General features: G+C 48.1%; 1 protein-coding gene across 3 annotated transcripts in view; it reads right to left on the reverse strand.

The window, feature by feature from the left end:
* The window catches only part of KANK4 (KN motif and ankyrin repeat domains 4), a 68,021-nt gene extending 46,268 nt beyond the window's left edge, over nt 1-21,753 (reverse strand). For all 3 annotated transcript variants that reach the window (XM_059923843.1, XM_059923837.1, XM_059923841.1), the window contains exon 1: nt 21,551-21,753. The gene's annotated coding sequence lies outside the window, so the exon portion shown is untranslated. The remainder of the gene's footprint in view (nt 1-21,550) is intronic.
* Between the last annotated feature and the right edge of the window lie 775 nt (nt 21,754-22,528).

Genomic DNA, 22,528 nt, shown 5'->3' on the forward strand with positions numbered 1-22,528 from the left:
TGGGTGAAGCCAGTGATGTTTCCAGATTTTTCAGGCAAGTTGGAAAGCTTTTTATTATTATTTCACAAGGCCCCGCCTGGCCCTCTAGCAAGCACAGTCCAGAGAGGAGCGGGCATATGTGATGTGGGTCAGACAAGCATGGTGAGCACTCAGCCTCAGCAGCATGCGACTGAGGGAAGGTTGGGCATCTTTAGAGATGAACCAGAGAGAGGCAGTGAGAGAAGAAGGTCTCTAGAAACTTCTATCAACCTCAACTTTCCTTAGAGATCAGGTTCGTTGTCAGTGTACCACATGGCAATACAAAGGAAGGTCATACACTATTCTGGTTTGGGTTTTGTTTTGTTTTGTTTTGTTTTAATGTGAGTAAAGTCACTAAGAAAAGGTGTTTCCAAAATTGACATCCCATGTTTGTATCACCCCATAGTGGTTGCGAATTGGTAGCAGAGGACAGGCAGACTTTCATTAGGTAACTCCAATTAAAAAAATAAAGATGCTCACATCTTTTCTTTCTTTTTTTATATTTTATTTTAATTTTTTATTTAAGTATAGTTGATTAACAATGTTGTGTCAGTTTCAGGTGTACAGCAAAGTGATTCAGTTATGTGTGTGTGTGTGTATTCTTTTTCAGATTCTTTTCCCTGCTCACATCTTTTCTTCCAGCCAGATTTTAGGGCTTTTTTTTTTTCAAGTTGAGGCCCCTCTTTCATGCTTTTGGGTATCCTTTAGGGCACCAGCCCATGGCCTTGCAGGTGGCGAATGTTCAATCAGTCCTGCTGATTATCTACAGTTGGGAGCAGAGAAACATAACACAGGACTTTGGACCTTATCTTCACTTACTAATGGGGAAACTGCAGCTCAATGAGTTGCCCATACCATACAGCAGGGCCAAGGTCAGATTCTGCTTTCTAGACTCCTGCTTTCCTTTATAAATTTCATGCTGATGGCCCTGGTCTGCAGTAGGCATTGGAGGGCACCAAACTGATGGCTTCTTTGAAAACAATGTGGCTGATGTCCCTAGTTTAAATGTGGGATAATGGCCTGATGTTGGTAAAGAGAGCCAGAGAACTGCTCATACTCCTATTGGTGACCTTTGCTTGCAGCTTCTGGCAACAGACAAAGTATGATGCACAGCAATGGAAATAGTTGCCAATGGCAATTAAGCATGTATTCTGTACTGACTCCTTTACCCATCCTCACTCAGCCCTGGGATGGTCCTATCACGATTCCCCTGTAAATGCGGTAAAGATGGCCACCTTATGGCCCGGCCACAGCTCAGGGCTGTGTTCAAAGAAACAGCATTTAAGTAGAAAAAAATGAATTGGAGGCAATCCAAAGCTTCACTGCAGTCTCTAGAGAAAACACAAAAGGGGAAGTGCATTCTTAGCACAAAGCAAAAGTCTTAAATTTTTCCTTTCCTATCTCTGCTATTCTCAGTATCTATTTCCAGCAAAGTAACTGCTCCAGAAGCAGTGTGCTCTGATCCCCAACATCCCTTATGCAATTCCTTCCGCCTGGATCTTCACTCCCTCACCTCTGGCATCTACGCACCCATCCTCTGCCATCTCTCTTTATCCTCGTCACAATCCCAATATTGGCTCCATTTGTCCAGAGCTTTCTCATCACTGGATGACCCCAGTCGGCATAATAGTGGAAGGGTAACAGCCAAGCAAGCCATGCCAGAAATTTTCCTAGAAGGGAATTACTCGAAGGCTCTACAGGCAAAGAAGTTTTGAATACTCATGTGTTTATGTTTTTATTCCCCATCCCACCCATTTCACAGATTAGAAAACTGAGGTAGCATCATCATAACAGTGACTACTCATATTGTTATAATAATGATATCATTGTTAGCCAGACACTCTCCAATACTGTACAATGATAACGTTTAATTTCACAATGATCATATTGGGTAGGTACTATTATTGGGTAGGTACTGAGCCCAGATGATAGGCTCAGGGCACAGGCTAGTCAGTTGCAGGACTGGAATTCAAATTGAGGTATGTCTCACTCCAGAGACCAACCTCTTAACTACGGTGTTCTCTGTCTCTCAGGTTCTAGTTCTGCACCTGTCTATGAAGTAAGTTGCCAGTGGAGTCAGAACAGAAAGAGAAGGAACCAGATAGGATTTAGCAAAGGAACTAATTTACTGTTAAATGCCATCACCAGCCATGCTCATTAAATATCAGATGATTATCAACATATAAACAACATTTAGGAGGCATGCAATAGGACTATAAATACGATAAATTTATTTGCAAAGGAATAGACTAAGAAACGCAGTGGCTTTCTGATTAACTTAAAATTATTTAGTCAATACAACACAATTACTTTTCAAATAATCTTTGAAAGTTCCAAGGCGGCTTGAGCTGTTTAATTGCTATTTAACCAGATAGCAGCAGTCAAGTCACACAGATGTCAATTTTAGAGAAAATACTCTTTGCAGATCTATCGCTCTGTCAAATTTTCCATTAGAAAGATGTATTTTTCAGGCTTTTAGCTTACAAGTTAATTTCCTTTCTTTGTTGTTCCAAGGGGCAGGGAGGGTGGTGTGGCTGCTGCAGGGGTCCATGGCTCCTTCCTCGTGTAACTCAGGAGAGAGCTGTACCTCCCTGCCAGTGGGGCAGTTTCCCCCAAAGCAGAGGGGTGCTGCTGCCAGTGACTCAGTGCAGCCCCCAAGCCCAGCCCAGATTTCCCCTAATGGCTCTGCGTGCATAAACCATGAGCAGCCTTGTGCCAAGACTTGAGCCAGAAGTTTGCCTGGATCCTACTCACATCCACTACACCTACACCGAGGAACCCACGAAGTGAAGGCAATAGATAAGAATGGAAGGAGCAATGGATACAAAAATCAGAATCTCCGGGGCAGGAATCAGCGTTTTAACGAGCCCTCCCGGTGATTTTTATGCACTCTGTAGTTTGAGAAGTCCTTTTCTAACTTACTTTAAAAAAACACTTTAGAAACTCAGTTCAGTGCTTCTCAAATTGTATTATGCACACACAGCGCCCAAAGATCTCGATAAAATGCAGATGCTGATTCAGTGTGGGGGGGGGGGGGCTGAGAATCTGCATTTCCAACAAGCTATCAGGAGATGCGGATGCTTCAGGCCCCAGCACCAAGAAGCCAGGCCTGTGATGGGCATCTGTCTGGTTGGGAAGGGAAGGGAAGGGGTCCAACAGACCTAGGCACAATTCCTCGCTCCGGTGCTTGCAAGCTGTGCGACCTTGGCCACGTTGCTCTACCTCGGAGCCAGTTTCCCCAGCTATGAGAGGGTATAAGAAAGAACCAAGCACTTTAGAGGCTGTTCTGATGGCACTATGCCTGGACTTAACACAAAACTTGGCATGTAGAAAACACTCAAACAGAAGCCGTGGCTGCTGTTGTTTCTGAGGGAAGGATGAGACTAGTAAGCGCTCAAGAGTTGTTCATTGTTTGGTTATTGTTAATTGGGAGCTGCCGTGTGGCAGGACAGGCCTGGTGCCAGGCAGTACGGTACTATTTCCTCCTCCCAATGGCTCTGTGTGTGAGGCCAGGTATCGTTTGTTCTGGTTTGCAGATTAGGAAGCCGAAGCCCAGAGAGCTTGAGTAACTTGGTACAAGTCACAAAGATAGTGAAAGGCAGAGCTAGGGTTGAATCAGGTCTTCCTGCTTAAGTCTCTAACCGCCCAGACTGCGCCATGGTTCTGACCACACCTGCCTGCGAGGCCTGGGTGAGGGTAGGTGGGTGGCCTGATAACGCGTGCCTCTGGGAGGTGATACAATGCAGGGCCAGGTCGTGGAGGTGGACGACAGGCAGGGGCAGACGGAGGCCTCAAGGCGGAGTCCTGAGCTGCAGAGGGACATCGGGCCCCAGAGAAGGAGCAGGGCCAGGCTCCACAAGGATTTGGACACCCGGCAATCCCGAACTGAGCCTCAAAGGGACAAGGGCGGTCTCCCTCGTGCCCAGTACAGTGCTGACCCCTAGCAGTGCTCCTTGAAGACATAGCAGTCACACGAACGAATTGATGGATTCGCAGATTGATGAATATTTTGAAGGCAGCAACTGAATTGGAATTGGTGGACAGGATGTGTTGGAGTGGGAGAGAGATTTGCACTTCTGGACTTTTCCCCTTTAAAAAGGGAGCAGTTCAAAACAGAAGAACAACAGGAATATTTCCCTTGGAGCGCAGCCAGCGCACACAATGCCTCCTTTTCTTCCCAGGGCAGGAGCCGTTAGGCGCCCAGGCCCTCGGCGGGTGTGTGCAGCCCGGAGCCTGCCCGACATACTTACACACTTGTGCTCTGGAGCACAGAGCCCCCTGCCTGCCAAGCCCAACACAAAGGCCTCCTTCACCGCAGCCCTCTGCCAGGTATGGTGTCAGCGGCCGCTGCTTTTGAAAGTCCCCCTCCAGGGCTACAGTGAGGCTCTTGTGGCGGTGTGTCCCCACTACTGTGTGGAAAGAGGAAACAGTGATGCTTTCTCAACCATCCCGTCTCCTTCGCAGGCCACGAGGCATGGAGTTAAACAGCCCAGCAGCTTGAGAGAAAGCAAGGGAGCTTCCTGTTCAAAGATCAGCCTCTATGGATGGTATTCAATCAGCCATTCATCAGAAACTATCGTCCAGGCTCAGGGCTAGGTTCTGTGGATTCGTGGATGATGAAGACAGGGGATAAAGACCCTTTAAGGAACTCATGGTTCAAAACAGGAGGTGGAGACCTAAACAAGGACACATGGTGTTATAGGGGTGGGCAAAGGCATGACAGAAGACCGTGAAAGCATCACAGTGTGGTATCTGAGTTGGGCTTTGAAGAATGAAGAGAAGTTCACTAGGCACAGGCTGGGTAAAGCAGCCCTCTAGCCAAGAGACGAAAACAGGTACAGTGGGCTTGAGGAATGACCAGTGCACCAGGCCTAGCATACAGGGTGGGGGGCCCAGGAGGGAAAAGGCAGGAGCTGGAAGTCAGCTCGTTTTATTCTATAGAGAGTAGGAAACCCACAAAGGTTCTTCAGCAGGAGAGGAACCAGACGAAGGCTGGGTTTTGCATACAGCTCTGGCTGCAATGAGGGAGTGTGTGTGTCCCTAGGGCCTGGCCCATTAGTAGACAGTAAATATTTACGGGCTGATTTCGAGAGGGAAGAGAGAGTAGCAAATCTGACGAGAAGTCTGGCCAGACAATGCTTTTCACTAACGGCTCCTTTTATGTATTTTTTTTTTCTTTGAAAAGAACAGCAGTTTTTCTTCTCCTTTACTGAACCATCACAAATGTATATAATCTGAGATTGCAGGCATAATTACATAATGTCTTATACTGCTGGCAGTTTCCTGAATGTTGGCTTGTTTTCCGGAATAATTTTGTCAGCTCCTTGACAGCTGGGGCAATGCCTCTTGTGCTCTCTCTGCATTGCCCACGGCATCTATCATGTGCTAAAGGATTCAGTAGGCCCCAGGTAAGCAGAACCATGAAACAGATTCATGGAGCATAAGAGCAGGACAGGCTCTTGCAATTAACTTGTGCAACTCTCTCATTTTACAGATGAGGAGCCTGAGACCCGAGAAAGGGAAACATATGTGTGTTGTGTTGACATTCCTACTTCTAGGCTCTGGCATCTCATGGTGGGGACCTGGGCTCAGTGAAGGCTTTCGAGTGCTAACGCTGAGGGTCAAGGCACAGACTCTGAAATAAACCAGCGATGAGCCTGGGTAACAGCAGGGCAAATAGAACACCAACACGCAAACAATACAGGCACAGAAGGATGTGTTCATGTACATACACAATACGTATTCAATTCTGAAAAGAGCATAGCCTGGTACAGGAACTGCTAGAGGCAAGAGAACGTAATAGGAGGGTGGGCTTTGGAGAAAGGCAGGCTTGAGTCCGAATCCCAGCTCTGCCGCTTACTAGCATATGTTTAGCAAATTCCCTAAACTCTGCCAGCCCCAGTGTCCATGTACATAAAACAGAAAAAAACACAACTTCTTCCTTACAGGGTTGAACAGATGAATTGGGATGGAGTATAGCAAATGCTTACCATAGGGCCTGTAGTGGGAATTGAAAAGTGATGAACTAGAGAGAAAGTAAGAAAAGGGCAGGACTTGGCAACCAATGGGATTCATTGACTATAACCTTTGGTTACTAAACACTTACAGTAAGTCCCCTACATACGAACGAGTTCCATCCCGAGAGCACGTGCGGAAGTCCAATTTGTTCGTTAAGTCCAACAAAGTTAGCCTAGGTACCCAACTAACACAATTGGCTGTATAGTACTGTACTGTAATAGGTTTATAATACTTTTCACACAAATAATACATAAAAAACAAACAAACAAAAAATAAAGAAAACACTTTTAATTTTACAGTACAGTACCTTGAAAAGTACAGTAGTACAGTACAACAGCTGGCATCCAGGGGCATGTTTGCACCTTTGAAAGTTCACAACTTGAAGGTTCGTATGTAGGGAACTTACTGTACTTTAGTTCAGGCACTGGATTTGGGAGGCGAAGGAAGCGTCAAAAACTGCAGGGTTTCAGACCTGGGTATCTAGAGAGTGGTGGGAACCACAGCCGAGTTAGGGAGGTCAGGAGGGAGAAGAGATTTGGGAGTAGGAGACTGGACTGTTGTCTCCTCGGGCATGAGTGTGCCTGCCTAGGGGTTCACCCACAGAGAGGGGTTTAGCCTGTGAGGGTGGCCCAGCAGAGAGTAGAAAAGGTGGGCCTGGGGCAGAGGAGAAGCCTGAAGATGAGAGTGTAGATTCTAGAGTCATCCATATCAGTGTGATGGCTGCAGAGGTGAGGGGGGCAGTGGGGAGCTGGAGCGAGCATTAGAGGAGTGTGGGGAAAGTCACAGTGGGGAGCAGGGGGCAGGGGGAAGAAGAACCAGTGTGGCTCGCAGCCCAGAAATCCAAAGGAGGGTGAGTGGAGAAAACCAGTGAGCACAGTGTCAGTAGAGCAGGGGGAAGATGCCTGGGGTTGACAAGAGGGCAGAGGCAACAGGTGGGGCTACTCTTCGATACTCCAGTGGAATTCAGGAGAGAGATGGGCAGCCGCTCAAGGGAGGGATGAGGTGAACTACGAGGACAGGGAGAGTGTTTGCAGGCCGAGGGGAGAAGCCAGGGGAGAGGAATGGACTGAGGCGCCAGAAAGAGAAGGGAACATAAGTCAACATTTACTCCAGGCTCTGTGTTAAAACATGTCACAAAACTGAATTTCACCTTCGCCACCACCATAGGCACTAGGCGATTTTATGAGTCATATTAGTCATATTTTGCAGTGAAGAAACCAGGCACAGAGCAGTTAAACAACTTACCCAGGTTAGCAGTAGGTAGACCTGAGATTTGAAGGATTTGAAGCCAGAGCTTCATGGCCAGTTTGAAGTACAGTGTTTCTGGAGGTGGGAAGTGAAGGTTTTTAAGGCTCTGGCTAGGGAGAGGAGAGCACAGATGAAGAGAAACAGCGAGGTGGAGATGACAGCGTTCAAGCCACATGACCTCCACCTTCTCAGTAAGGGAGGAACTGCCCCCGTGCTGAGAACGAGGACGTGTGGGTGGATTTGAGAGCTCAAGGGAGCAGGTGAGGTTTGCAACAGTCAGCGAGGGGGATGAGAGACAACTGAGACAAACGTGAGGGTGACAAGTAGCAGCTGAGGTCAAAGGGCATGGATTTAAAATGAATCCAGTAGTCCCAAGGCAGGATCAGAGAAAGGGAACAGCAAAGTTAAATCTAGGATTGGGGTTTACAAAAGTCAAAGGTGTTAAGAGGGAAGACGGGAGAGGGCAAGGGAGAACACAAATAGTGTGGGTGGTGGCACAGTGGGCAAGGGGAATATTTTCAGCATCATGTCGCCCATGACAACAAGCACAAAGGTGAGGACAGGGCAAGCAGCCACGATGTGCTGTAACTGAGGTCTGCTGATGCGCCGTCCCACCCAAAGACACCCTGATCACAAAGGGGCTCAGAAGCACCCCATTACCCATCCCCAAATAAGCCTTCTCGATTTAACAGTGAATGAAGCCTCATAACTACACTGGCCAAAACCATCGCCACAAACTATTCAACACATGTGGCTACTGAGCACTTGAAATGTGGCTAGTCTGAATTACAATGTGCTGTGAGTGTAAAATGTGCAATGGATTTTGAAGACTTAGGATGAGAAAACAAATGTAAAAATATCTCATTAATTTTTTTGGTATTGATTGCATGTTAAAATAATGATATTTTGGATATATTGGTTAAATAAAAATATATTATTAATGTCACCCGTTTCCTTTTTATTTTATTTAATGTGCTGCTAGAACATTTTAAATGTGACTCGCGTTATGTTTCTATTGAGAAGAGCTGGCCTGTAAGGCTACTGTGATACTAAACGTGGGCTAGATAAATGCATCCTGCCAGCATGCTCATTAAAGCAAATAAGGTTATCTGAATAGCTCTCTCAGCTATTCTCTGAGAGAATGGGAAACAGAACTGATAAGTTTTGATTTGTTGGATGTGGAAATAGAGGACCAGGGAGATGTGACCTGAATTAGGAAAGGGTTCCTCTGTGGGGTATGGAAGAGGATTTTACAGCATGCTACTAACTGAGGCAAAACAAGGGCCGAACATTCCAAATGAGACCAAATGTTGGAAAAGCCCACAAACCTGCCAGTGACCACAAAGGCCAGCCTCCCTTTTGGTGTCCAGGCTCTGCACCAGGCCATTCTCAACCTTCCCAGCTCCCGGCTGCCCCCTCCACTGACCTTGGGGTGACCTCCAAACCCATCCCCTTCGTCTGCTCTCACCAGTCTCTCCCAGCACCCTAAGCCCTACAACCGCACTCATTCCAAAAAGTCTTCCCCACTGGCCAGAAGGAGGGCCCCTCCTGTAGCCCTCCCTTTCAGGAGCTTCCTGCCAACAATGAGAAAAGGAGGCAACATGATACAGCACGACTAGCATGGCTTGCGAGCCAAGAAATCCAGATCTCTCCAATTTTTGCTGTGTGAGTTTGACTCCTATCACAGCTCCTCTGGGCCTCAGCTGCTTCATCTGTCATATTATACGGACCTAAATCTATTGACTTGTTGGGGGGTTCAATGAGATATCGGAGTAAGAGGTCTTTGTTAAAGACGTGTTACACAAATGAAAGAGAATATGGTACTCTAGCACCAGAAGGGGAAGGAGAGAAGTGGAAAAGGGAAAGTCCATAGCAGGAGGGGATGCCATTTGCGAAGACAAGGTATGAATCCCCCCTTGTACTAAGAGGGGCAGACTTTCCCCACTGGCAAGAGGGCGCCCCTACGAAGGGCAGGCACAGGTCACAGCCTTCCTATCAGACATACCTTCCTGCTCACATACCTGACTTCAGGAATTTTCCTGCAGCTGAATAAATAAACGTGGGTCCGGAGAAAATGTCCTAAACAAAACCGAATGCATCTGTTAATGAACTGCTTGAGATTTTAATGTTACTCAGCACTGAAAAGAGGGTTTTAAACTCCATTGAGAAAAGCTGTAATTTGCCCCAGATTCACCCTCACCCACCAACGCCCCACCAACTCCTCTCCCAACGGGGTGAAGGGTGGAGAATGAGGAATCCAAGGAGTGAAAGACATTTTCTCGATGGTACAATGGGCTCTGATCACCCAATATCCAATAAGCTGTGCTGAGTACATTTGCATTCTATTTAACCCTAATTCTAACCTTCGAAGGAAGAAATTATTATCCTCATTTTATAGAGGAGAGTACTTGAGGCTAGGAAGATCACAGGGAGGGCTCAAAACTAGCCCTTTCTATCCAGCACTCTTTTTCATTGTACTCTCCTTACATAGGCCTGGAGGTGATGTAATGATCTGTAATATGTTCAAGATAGAGGATTAGGAGAAAAACATAGCAGAACAGTATGCAAAACCTCATTTTTATTAAAAAATTTCTATCCAGATATAAATGTGAGCATATACCTAGGTCTATGAAAGGATATAGCTATATCTCATTTAGGTATAGTGCTAAGTCTAGAACAATACACTCCAAACTCTCCCATATGCCCTAACCACCAATTCTTGACAGTTTGTGGAGTTTACTCCTTCATACATTCTTATATCATTCTGAATGTTTGCTACTAACTGGTATAATCTTTTAAATAATTAATTAATTTAAAATTTCCCAGTCGGGTTTACTGAGCCTTTCAAACCATAAAGACCAGCCACTCACACATACACACACACTCCAAAAATTATTCAAAAAATAGAAGAACTTTTCTCTTTACCATTATTTTCCCTATCAATTAAAAAAACCACACAAATCTCACCTTGTCCTTCAAGAGTCCAATTTTTTAAGCTTAAAAGTCAATAAAATAGGTAGCAAATGTCTTACAATGCAATAAATATTTGTATTTATAAAATAAATAAAAAGGACAGGTGTTTTGGTGTCCTTCCCCAGCAGACGGCAGACGCCACGGCTGAGAGGAGTAGGCACAATGACTCACCACAGGGCCCCACCATCTTCGTCTTTCCAGGTGTCCACTCCCACCCTTCACTTCTTAGAGTTTCCATCTCAAACCATCATGCATCAAGCATCCCATTTTCTCCGCCTAACTGCTACTCCCCAGTTAAAATTTACCCAAGGAGTAGTAAAATTCATCCCCTAATCTAATAAAGGAACTACAATGTTAATGGCTTAGAATTTTCTTTCTGCTTCCTTGTAATGTATTAGCATTTTATTAGGAGCTTTCTGAACATACTGTATTAACTCGAGAGTGATTTGAACAGTGGAGAAGTCAAGCTAATTCGCCAGTGGGAGATGCAACCTGTGACTGTGAGCTATAGTGACATCCTGAATGTCCACCACTCACCTTCCAGCCAGGTGTTGCCATGTGGGGATTAATTCAAGGCTAGTGTTGCCAGACCTGATTTTTTTCAAAAGAAGCCAGGAATGTGGATTTATGTAAAATCTGATCTTTTAATGTCGACTTAATTCTTTTTTTTTTTTAACACTGCGCAGGTCCAATAAACCCACGTGCACACCAAATGTTGCCCGTGTGCCCACCAGTTAGGCATCGAAGTGGTCTCAGCCCACTTTTCCAGCCTCACCCCCAACTCCTCTGGCCCTGACAAATGCAACCACACCTCGCTTTGCCTTTGCTCACTATACCAGCCCCTTAAGATGCCCTTTTCTGTCCTCTCTACCAGAGTCTTTCCCACCCTTCCAGGATCTTCTTAAATTGTGCCAACTCTTCCTAATCCTCAATATCAATCTCAATTAGTATTGCCCATCCTCCAAAAAGCTATAACCCGCCATCGTATTTCCATTGACTCCAGCACTTTGCACGTTCTGCCTCTCATTGCCATTATTTCCACATGGTTAAATCTTTCCGGTCGAAAATAAAATAAATTGGAAAAAAGGAAGGAAGGATTTTGTGTGTGTGTGTGTGACAGCTGTGACTTTGGTCCTATTCTCATTTTACAGGAGAGATAACCAAAACTCAGTGAATAAGTGATCATCTTGAGCTTTCTGTACATCCTCTAGCTGTGCATCTTCTGGACTTCCTTCTGCTTCCGCTACCCAGGATCCTACTCCTTCCTTCTCCATCTGGTAACTCCTACTCAACGCTCAAGATGCTTTACCTACCAGTGTCTTTCCCTTCTCCACACACCAATCAGGATGGGTCCCCCTCCCCGCAATTCTGTGTTCCCACAGCACTCTGTAAGAACATCTGTCAGCGCACTCATCAAACTATCCTGTCATTAGCTATCTGATTCTTGTCTCTGTTGAACTGGAAGCTCCTTATCTAGCCTGGTACCTGGCCCAGAGCAAGTGATCAGTCAGTATTTATTGGATGGCAGGAAGGAAGGGAGGGAAGGAATGATGCAGGGAAGGAGGAAAGAGGGAAAGAGAGAAAAAAGGATAGTAACAGCCCACAGGCAATCAACGAACGTGAGGTATCATGAACTGCATGGCTCCGAGCCCCACTTCTGGGGTGAAATTGACGCTGGCCCTTTTGTGCTCCGCCCCAAAGCAGATGATTGGGAAGGCTCCCATTGCACCCCCTTCTTCCCCACCCCCACAGTGGGGCAGGCAGGTGGCAGGTTGCTGCTTGGCTTCGGGGTGCCAGGAACCAGCATTCACCTCCACTCTTTGTTCCTGGCCTCCAGCTCTAGGGAATGTGATTTTCTGCATCAGTCAGGCTCTGCTTTGGAAGGATAACTTCAGTTATGATGGATGATGGTGGGGCTGAGTCTTCCCCAGAGGCTGCCAGGAAAGCATACTGGAGAAGGCCAGCGCTCAGAGAAGGGCTGACAATTCTCATTGCCCGTGGCGGACAAGGGAGAGGGGAGCGTCGTTTTTTTCCGAGAACGCTGGAAGTAAGGCGCCCTGCTCTGGGGGTTGCTGGAAAACTCCTGTGCCCCCCACTCATTCACCCCTCCTCATTCACAGGCCAGGAGGCTGGGCCAAGCAGCTTCTGCTCCTGGACTCTCTCCCTGGTGCAAGCCAAAGAGAATCATTCTGCTCTCAGGAGACACTGCAGAGAATCTAGCCTGGGTTGATGGTCTCAGAAGCCCTACTCCACTCTCAAAGGAGCAGTTTACAACACCCAGTGACACCCGCTATGAGATCAGAGAGGTAAGGAAAACTCTGGTCTCCTCACCACTACTCGACCAAAGTCAAGCTAGGGAGGGAGGCCAAGGGTACCATTCCTACAGGGAATTCAGAACCTCAGAGAACTCACCTAGAAGGCAAACGATCTGGGGAAAGGTCACAGGGTCCAACCTCTCCCAGGCCTGGGGCAGGATTCCCAGGTGCCCTACCACCCAGACTCTACATCCAAGCAGCTGGGGCAGAGGAAGCAGGGTTCCCCTCATTTCCCCTTTCTCCTCCCTCCTCATCCCCCCATCTCCTCCCTGGGACCCACCCAGAACCTCCCCCCAACTCCCCAAGGGCTTTCGATCCCCACCTCCAGGTTAACTGAGAATAGCAGGCTCTCTGTGAGAGCCTTGGGCAGTCCCTGCATCCACGGTCAGCACTTTAGGCTCAGTAAATCCTCAATAAACCAATAAGGTAGGATCTTTTACCCTATTTTAAAAGTAAGAAAATGAAGGTCAAAACCATCTTATAATTAGAAAGGAAAAAAAAAAATCTTAAAACAAAAGGAGGCTACATTAAAACAAAATACTTAGAAAAACAAACTAATAAGACTCAGAACTTCAGCTAGAGAACTGACCAAATAATCCTACAGCCTTAAAAAGAAAAAAGAAAAAAAAAAAAAAGCTAATTTTATTGACTACTTATTATGTGTCCAGCGCTTCATGTGCACTATCTCATTTCATCCTCGGGGTAACCCCATAACGCACTCTCTTATTATCTCCATTTTACAGATAAGAAACTGAGGGCCAGGGAGGTGGTATGACTTAACCAAAGCCCAGACATTCTTCTCTTCCAAGGGGCCACAGTACTGGGGTAACAGGTTACCCTGTGGGGTAACATATTTGCATTTTAACAATAGCTCTCTGGAGAAGACAAAGTAATCCAAAGGAATGAAATGACTCTAATGCCAGGAATTTCAGGCCTCGGCTCTGCCTGTGGGCAGAGTTCTTAGGGCAAGAGCCTTCTGGCATCACCGGGCATCACCCGAAGGTGGCCACCCACGGGCCCGGCTAACACAGGGCTCCATTCAGCAGCTGGCAAAGCCCAGGGCATGGGGTTAGAATGAGAGAGAAGATTGGGTCAGAAGGCCAGCCCCGAGGCAGGCACAAGAGAGGAGCAAGTGAGCAACTGCAGAAGCATGTGATTCCAGGTGCTCCACGTACGTCCCCTCATGCAAAAATATCAGCCTGCTTACCAGTGTGGAAGAGGCACTTCCGGCATTAGTGTCAGGACCAGGCAGTGTGCTGGTGCAGGAGGCCTGGGTTCCCATTCCAGCTCAGTTACGTACTCCCAGGCCACCAGGACCTGCCACCTGTCCTCAGTATACTCATCTGTGAGACTGGAGTAGGCGCCGGTGTCTAGGTAAGCAGTGAGGTTTCCTAGAGACAAACTCTAGGTGATGGGACCCAGAATGGGTGCCAAGGATGGGCAATGGGGTCCTGAAAAGACACTGTTCATTGGCTTTTATCAAGGCTCTACTGAAAAGCACTCCACGCCAGATGCTGCACCAAGCACGGGAATGAGGACGGGAGCTTATACCCAAGAGGGGACAGCCTCCCAAGTAACGCTCATGAATCCTCCACTAAGAGGAGTGATGCCTGCTGCCCACGGGCCAGGTTTGCGGAGGGTTCAGGGAAGCCCTCCTAGAGCAGCCCGTGTGTGAAGACGATGGGGACGATGACTCCCTGTAAGCAGAGAGTGGAGGCACTTACCCAGAACAAAGCACTGGAGAGAGGACATGCAAGTTTAGGGAGGGCGCGTCATTACCTCTGGAGGTAATGAGGCTGGGCATGGTCAGAGCCAGGGGACAGAGCCGGAGTTAGGACCCCATCCTGCCTGACCCCACAGTTTTCGCTCTTAATTTTTATCCTGTCCTCACTCCTGCAGCATGTGTGCCTGTGAGTGGATTCAGGGTGGAGAGGGGAAGGGAGGAGGTGTGAGAACAGGCAAAAGGCTGGAGAGAAGGATGGGGAAGACAGGAATGGATAGTAAGCACTTTCTTACCAAAACAAATTGGCAGCCACGGTTTTTCTAGACAGACTCTCCTGTGGTTGCCTATCGTGGTTTTTAAGAGCACAGGGTTCTGGGATCAGGCAGATCTGGGCTGAGCCCCTGGCTGCACCACTTAATACCTCTGTGACCTAGAGCAAGTATTTAACCTCTTGGAGCCTCACTTTACTCACCAATACAATGGGAATGATAGCAATTATCCCTTATTGCGTACTCGGTAAAGATTATATCACTGCTATATTTAAAGGGCTTGGCAGAGTGCCTGGCACATGGTAAGAATTCAGTAAAAGATAGCAAAAAACCAACCACTATTCTAATGTTGCTCTGGGGGGCTCTCGTCTCTCCAGGCATCCTCCTCAAAATCAACATCTGGCCAGTTCCCCCACATCCTCACTGACTCCCTCCCTCCTCCGTTCAGCCTCCTTTGCATTCTCGCCATTTCAGAACCCACTTCAAAGCTATTTTTTCCCAGTGGTTCTCTTCCCTCCTAGGATTCTAGCTTGCATTTGATCAAGTGATTCATCACGTAATCTACACAAACTCCTTAACCTCTCAAGAACATAACTGCCCATTCTGTGGCTGTTTCAATGGACTGGTTTGCACGGGATTGGCAATCAAAGCAGAAGCTGCTGGGTTTGCAGGCTGATGGGAATTACGGAACCAGTTGCCCATGTGTGCCTGCAACTTGTAAATTTACTTCTCTCTATATATTAAAACCTTCTACCCAAACTACAAATTATGTGCTTTTGCAAATTTGCCAAACTATTAAATGAAATTTACTACTGCTCAAGAATGTCTTGCACTAATTGGACAGAGATAGACGGGTATATGAAAGATTAGGGCGAGGGACGGTGGGAAATTGGGAACTAAAGCTCACTGACTTTCTGGGGGCGGTTCTTAACCTTTTTTGTGCCATGGACCTCTTTAGCAGACTGATTAAGCCTATGGACCCTTTCTCAGAACGTTTTAAGATATATAAAATAAAATACATAGCTTGACTACAAAGAAAACCAATTACATTGAAATATAATTATTAATTTTTTTTAAATGAGTGTGTAATATAGTAGTATATGTTCCTTATTAATGCATTAAATAATAAGCTCTAGCAGCAGGTATAATAACTGCTGTAATTTCAAAGCTGTGATGGGCATAAATCATGTTCCAGATACACGCAGCAACTGAAATTTGATATGAAAATATCTGTGATTTCTACTGGTGACAAAGTCACAGATACTGCAAATACACTGTGGTTTGTTGCCTACATTCATAATCAAAGAAAATGTTAAATAAAGATGTTATTGTTTTCCCCACCCAAGTTCACAGAATCCTCTGAATTCTACCTATGGGCCCCCTGGGGCTGTTAACCCCCAAGTTAAGAATCTCTGTTAGATCCTTCATAACTCAGTAAGCATCTGTACTGAGCATATTCCTGAGTTCCAGCTCACTTTCATCTCTTTCTCAAGGAATCTCCACCCTCAGCCCTTCCTGCCTAAGAAGGTCAAGTTCTGCACATATGACCCTCCTCTGGCCTCCCCTCCTATCTGATTGGCCAAAGCTGACCAGAGACTGGCCTGGAGAGAAAACCTCAGCTTCTAGAGAACCAAGCTCAGACAATAGGATCCTCTCTGGAACTTGAACTCAGAGACAAAGGAGAGTGTGATAGTACAGTGAGGTGGCGGGGAAGGGGCGGGCACAGGCGCTGAGTTGAGCCAATGGTACTCAAAGTGAAGACCAGTGACCACTTGCACCGGTGGAATAGCCTCAAACTCAGAACCCTCTCCCTGCCACCTCAAGGATGCCTGGCCTCCTTCCAGGCCTCTGCTTAGATATCAATACTGCATTTTATAGCTCCTCACTCTCTTCATTAGAACCAGCTTAAGGGAGTCTCTGTTTTCTGCATCAGAAGAACCCTGAGTCAGTATTACCAACAGCATGTACAGGTGAGGAAGCTGAAGTTCTTCAGTCAACGTGAATCACTTGCTCCGGCCCACAGGGCTAGTAATCCTTTTTTGAGGAAGAGAGGGGTGATGGCCTTTATTATTTATTTATTTAAAAATCATACAGATGATACCTGAAAACGATCTCTTAAAAAACTTAACCATTACTAATGAAATGGCCCCCTGCTACACACTTGGTATCGCACCTAAGAAGTGTAGACCATGATCATACTAGGCTCTACTCAGCCGCCACCCAACTTGACGTTCCTTGTCTTTTAAACCTGTCCCCAACTGTAGGATGGCTACATTTTTCAAGGTGGAGGGGAGTGGGGTGGTAAGGACCAGCCGATGAACACAGCACTTGGAAACACTCAGCCCTGATGTCTGGTGCCCTGCTATGAAAATCAAAATTGATTTCACTGAGAGCCGGCATCTCTGGCTTCTGGGCAGAAACCAGGCTGTGGAGGAGAACCAGCACCGAAGGCTGGAGCAAATTCATGGAGCAAATTCTTCCCAATGTCATATTTCTCTCCCCGTTGTCCCTTGACGTCAGAGCAACAAACATCTCCAGCCGATAAGTTTTATTTACTTTGGAGAAAAAAATCGGAAGTGGGGAGAGAATCAGGATTTGTGTCTTCTTCCACAATGCCTGTGTCCCCAGACAGTTAAGTGAGGGGCAAGGCCCAGGTCCCAGAGCCCCGACAAGACAGTGAAGCGTTCCTTTTGAAAACAGACTTCTTTCCCTTGGAGAAGGAACCTTCAGCCAGCTTCTTCAGACACCACCAATCTATAACTGCCTGCAGATCACATTAACCATGTACTTGAAATCTTAGGGCAGCATTTATTCTAGCAGGGAAACTACGACAAGCCTATTTTTATTGGGAGGGCCCCTCTTCTTTCCTTTAATCCTACTTTGAAATATTATCCATGTAGACTGGAAACTTCACAGAAAGGTCTATTAGAAGCCTCTTAGTCTAAACTCTGGGTCTGGAAGATTAGCATTCTGAAGCACAGAGAGGTTAACGGCCCAGCTGTAAATCACACAGCTAGTTAGCAGTAGATCTAGGCTCCAATCTCGTGATGCCCTGGCTTCCAAGCCCGGGCCTCTTCCCACATAGTCTACTACAGAATAGCACCAAGTGGCCAGCTGTCTGACCCCCAGAGACAGAGAGCTCTGTCAATCCCAGTTTTATCATTTATTAGTTCCATATCCCCAGGCAAATCATTTAACCTCTCTGAGCCTCATTTTTGTCATCTATACATCTGAGATTATGATTGTACCTATCTCTAGGATTACTGCACACATGAAATGTGCCAGGGTTTGACACACACAGACCCTATTATTATATTGTACTGCTCCTGCTTCACATACTGGAGTGAACGGATCTGCCATGTGAAATGTGATAACTGTATCCGCACAGCTGCCCAGAGATAAGCGAGAAAAGATGGTTATCAAACCCATTTTACAGTTAAGAAAATTTAGTCCCCCGCAAAGATGACATAACTTGCGTGAGATCAGAGTTTTAAAACTGAGCACATTCTTAGCTGCCCTAACTGTCCTCCCTAGCACACCATCCGAGGAATGGGTTGAATTAGAAGTAAAGGTTACCTCTTTCCCCACCCTCCACAGAGCAGAACCGTCTATCACTGGCTCACACTCTACGACCCTTCCTTATAAACTGGAATCAGCACAGTGCCTGGCACAAAGAAGAGACACAATGCAGTTTTGATGAATGAGTGAATTACTGTATCACTGAAGATCCTGATCGGCAGATAAGCTGGGCACTGCGTGGGCCCAGATGCCTGAAGCACAGGTCTCGTTGCAGAAAGCAGGAGGCAGGCACGCAAGGGCTCCAGGAGCGGGGAGCAAGAACCCCATTCTCTCCATGCCTTCCCATAGCCTGCTCTACAGGGGGGAAAACTTTGACAAGACCGAGAGCTAGGCCCCTGATCTCAAGGGTCCCATCCAGAGCGTTTCCAAACCTAGCCCACATGGCTCAATCCAGGGCCCAGAAGACAACTGTGAAACACACGTGACCCTCCTCCGGCTAAAACAGATGTAATAACATTGAAGGCAAGGGGCAGTGAACAGGCCAGGGAGATGGCCCATCTGTCTTCCTAATTGTCAACTCTGCCCATAACAAAATTTGTCTCCCTGTCACACCTTAGGCTGCTACTGAACTGAAGCAAAACCAAGATATCCATCTTCCAGCCACGAGCAGCAGCCTTCACAAAGTGCCAGGGACAAAAAGAGGCTGTTTGACTAAGAGAAGCAGAGAGAGCTGGAAGGAGCCCTGGCCTGAGAGTCAGAGCTGGGGTGGGGTGAGGGTGTGTGTGTGTGTTGCGGGGGTTACTTGTGCAGTTACTGCACCTCACTGGGCCTCTGTTTCCTATAAAATTAAAGTCCAAAGTTCTGGAAAGTGGGGTCAATGGGGGAAGAGGAGGGCTGTGAATCATGTGACATTGTATGCAAAATATTTTAGGTTATATGCATTTGGAAAAGAGTATCCATAATTTTCATCAGAATCTCAAAGATATACGTAACACTCCCCCCACCCCATCAAAAAATTAAAAAATACTAGACTAGATGGTCTTCTAGTCTAGTAAGCATTTACTGAGCACCTTCTATGTCCTTCTCTGTGTTAGGTACATGATAGGAGAGTCCTGCCTTTACGAAGCTCAGGTGCATTTTATACTCGCTGTGATAGAAGCCTGTCAGGGGAGCTTCGGAAACAAAGAAGAGGGAGCATTTGACTCTCTGGTCAGGAAAGGCCCTCGGGGTCGTGGGGGAACCTTAGGTTAAATGTTGATGTTGAAAGCTGAGTGCGCATTCACTGGGTGAACAAGGAGGAAGTGTATTTTAGAGAAAGGGCAGCATGGGCAAAGGCAGCAAGTGTTCCAGGAACTGCCTGAAGTGTAATTGTGAGTAGAACATAGGAGATGCTCACTGGGGTCAGTGGGGGGAAGAAGCCAGAAATGAGGCTGCAAAGGCAAGCAGGGCCCCATTAGGAAATGCCATGCAAGCCACCCTAAAAAATTTTACATTGTAGGCAATGAGTTCATTCTAGTTTTAAAAGCCTAGGGTGAACCACCACGCCCAGCATGAATCTTTCTGATTTCTGGCAGAAGCCTTGGTCAGTCGTGAACACAGTGGGCAACAGGGAACAACTGGAGGAAAGAACTGCTGCCTCTTGGCGCCCTTAGTGGGCATGGGCTGTCTGCAAAGGTGCTGGTAGTAAGTGCATGCATGGGACGGGTAAGTCCCACACCGGCATGTTAGTCTCTCCTTCTTCTCTTCCAGCCAGGGGGACCCCAACTGCCCGTGATTATGAATGAGAAAAGAAGGTACTGATTGGCCCAGGTGATGGGATGCAGAAGTAAGGCACATGCCCATTTGGGCCCCTGGTCATCACTTGGTAAACAGTCTTTCAGTCCCTCCAAAGGACTCTGCTACTTGCCTCAGGGCCCTCTCACATGCTGTCCCTTCTGCCAAGAAGACTCTTTCCGCCCTCTTGAACTAGTTACTTCTTATCAGCCTTCCAACTAAGCGACTACTGTATGTGTCACAGATTCTCATAGCACCTTATCCTTTCCTTTCAAGCAATTCAGCACTGTTTGTAATTCTATATTTATTTGAGTGAGTTGATTCAAGTCAGTCTTGGCCACTAGACTGCAAGCTCCATGAGGCCGTCTAGACAGTGCCAGTTTTGTTCATATCTGTATCCCACTCCCTTGCCTGGTGCCTGGCACAGAGCAAGTATTTGTTGATTGAATGAAAGTCTGGTGTGGACCCTGAGCCATTGCCCATTTTCACTGCCCTTTAACATTCCCCATAACTCAACTCACATTATGGTCCAGTGAGGAGGAGGTTTGGACATGGGCAGGAGGGTTGGACTTGAAAAGGCAATATCAGAGTGAACTCTGCCTTTATTCCAAATGGAGCTCTGTGTTCTCCTGTGTCTTGTCTTGAAAGGCTCTAAGGGAACCCACATTTGGTTTACCCAGGCAAGTCCTTGGGAATCGTGTTCAAGATGCTTTCTCCCCAAGCCTCAACCGCGTTACTGGCTGCATCTGATCCTCCCCTGACCCTACTTGGTCAATAGGACTTTGCCCAGGCTTCACGGGGTCATCCTCAGAAAGAAGGAGGCGCCTCCATCTCCTTCTCCTGCAAAATACCTCCTCCCGGCCCGCCAAGCCCGAACCCTAGGGCGCCTGGGAACCAAAACCACTGGTTCCTGCAGATGCTCAGGGCAAATGCAAATACAGACCTAGTGTAGGGGCCATGGGGTTCGACTTTCCAAATCCCATGCTAAGTAACTGGCCACTCTGCAGGGACAAAGTACTTGGGGTCAAAAGTTTGACCTTAAGGGAGAGATGACAGGGAGGAAATCTCACCGAGTGGCGTACATGCTCAGCAAAAGCGCCCTCGGCGGGGCGGCGGCCAGCACATCCGGCCCCCCTAGAGGCCCCCTTGCCTCCACCCAAGGTCGTGGTCCAACAGGAGCGCTGGAAAGTTCAGCCAGGGGCCGAGGGGTACCCGAGTAGGAATCGGGGGCCGGCTTTTGCGGAAGAAGGGAGACTGAGAGCTCGATTCTTGGTAGTCCTGGGAGCCGGCGGCAGGGTGCCCCAGTCCCGCAAGCTGCATCCCGGACCGCAGCGCCGGGCTCGGAGGCTCTGGGCGGGGGCTGCACCATCCGAGCCGCAAGGACAACGCGGCCTCCCCGCTCCCCAAACTCCTCCGTCCCCGGCACTAGGGCGCGGGGAGCGGGTGGGGCGGAAGGCGAGTGGCGCCCGCCCTTGGGCAGCCCCCTCCCCGCGCGGTCTCGGACCCCGGTGGGGGGCGGGGGGCGCCAAGTCGGCCCAGGCTGCCGCAGCCTCTGCTTTAGGGGAGCCGGGGATGCGGCGCGGGGAGGGGGCGAGGTGGGTGGCGGAGGCAGAGGAGAGGGGCCGAGCGCCGGGGCCAAGACCCGGGTCGCGCCGGGCCGGTGCGGGCAGGGCCGGGGTGGCGGAGCGCCTTACCTTGGCGAGCCGCGGGAGGCCGGCGGGGGGCGCCGGCTGTGCCTCGGACTTCGGGGCGCACGCAGCCTCCGGGTGCACCGTCCCCGTCCCGGGCGCGCTCCACCAGGCTGGCGCACCCTCGTCGTGCGGGGCGCGCACCGCCTCGGGCGCCCTCTCGCCGGCGGGCTCGGCCTGAGCCCGGGGCGCACACCCAGCGGGGCACACCCACCGCGGCCGCTGCGGGACTGGCCAGGCGCGGACGGCCGAAGCTGCGCCCGGCGTCGCCGGCTGCCAGCACCACCCGAGTCCCCGCCTTCGCCAGGGGAAAAAAAGACTCCTGACGCGGCGCGGGCTTTGGAGTGTAGGAAGGGGCGGCATTGCGAAACCGAGGGGAGGGTCTTAGACTTGATAAACTCAAAAAGCTTTTGGATGGAGTTTGGAAGAAAAACTTTTTGAAAAAAGAAAACTCCTAACCTGTGTATAGCGCTTTTCAGATTTCCAAAGTGCCTTCATATGCATTTACCTTAGTTCATCCTTACTACAACAGTAACTAACTGTTGAGGCATTTCTATCCTCTTACGGATGGGAAGACATCATCACACAAGGTAATGATTTGCCCAAGCCAGGACTAGAACCCAGTCTGGGTAACGGAGTCCGAGTGCAGTGAGGGGATGTACATCGCCCCCGGGGATTTTTTCATTGCAGAGGTGGATGCAGGATAGGGACGGATGTAACCGACCTTTTCTCTCTCCTAAGTCATTTCCTTTTCCTTTTGCTTTTTTGCTTCCCACCATTGCTTTAGCCCCACTAAGTCTTTCACTTCACACTTTGATCTACCACAACACCTTTTATCAGTTCACAATATTTGCATTTCAATCACTAACCTTGAATGACCTGCTCACTGAGTGCCATACCGTGCACAATAAACTTAGGAGAAAAGAGCTGGTACCGCCCCATTTTACGGATGGGGACAAACAGGCATGGGAGGGGTAGAATGTA

This window comes from Balaenoptera ricei, chromosome 1, assembly GCF_028023285.1.
Source record: "Balaenoptera ricei isolate mBalRic1 chromosome 1, mBalRic1.hap2, whole genome shotgun sequence".
In the NCBI taxonomy this organism is placed as follows: domain Eukaryota; kingdom Metazoa; phylum Chordata; class Mammalia; order Artiodactyla; family Balaenopteridae; genus Balaenoptera; species Balaenoptera ricei.